A 543-nucleotide genomic window follows, 5' to 3' on the forward strand; every position below is an offset into this window, starting at 1 on the left:
TTGTGAACGGAAATGGTATTTACCCAGACGTCATTACAGAAACACGTTATGTAAGTTACGTATATGTAGTTGTTGGTAAGCACGGTGTTAATTAATATCGAGGCATATATATAGACCTGGCTTAGTTTTAGTCTTTTTCCGCATTTTGCAACTGTCAGTATTCTATTTAAACGATCCACAGGCTTGGAAACTAAGAGTTGCGTAGAAACCATAGAAATCCCGTCAACTGCAATGGTTGTATCAATAGGATCAAATGACTATATATAATATTTTTCTGACTTATTGATGACACAACAGAGCACATAAATATGAGCTCTGAAGAAGCCTGGAAAAACTGTTAGCTCATTCAAAATCGTGCTTCGATCGACTGGCTAAACCTATAAACTCATTTTTAAAAGTTATTAATTACTATATGTTTTGTATCTTCAATGCCCATTAAAATACAGTCCCTAATTATAACTATTTGTAGCCATCAGAAGATCGAAACAGCGCCAAGTCAACCCATTTACGGTAGCTGTTTGTGCGTACAACACACGCCTTTGA

At 35.9% G+C, this 543-nt stretch overlaps 1 protein-coding gene across 1 annotated transcript in view; it reads right to left on the reverse strand.

The window, feature by feature from the left end:
• Window positions 1-543, reverse strand: part of LOC109468259 (bone morphogenetic protein 1-like) — a 3,991-nt gene that overhangs the window by 478 nt on the left and 2,970 nt on the right. The window lies entirely within an intron of this gene.

Source organism: Branchiostoma belcheri, unplaced genomic scaffold (genome assembly GCF_001625305.1).
Source record: "Branchiostoma belcheri isolate BF01 breed outbred unplaced genomic scaffold, Haploidv18h27 scaffold197, whole genome shotgun sequence".
Classification (NCBI taxonomy): domain Eukaryota; kingdom Metazoa; phylum Chordata; class Leptocardii; order Amphioxiformes; family Branchiostomatidae; genus Branchiostoma; species Branchiostoma belcheri.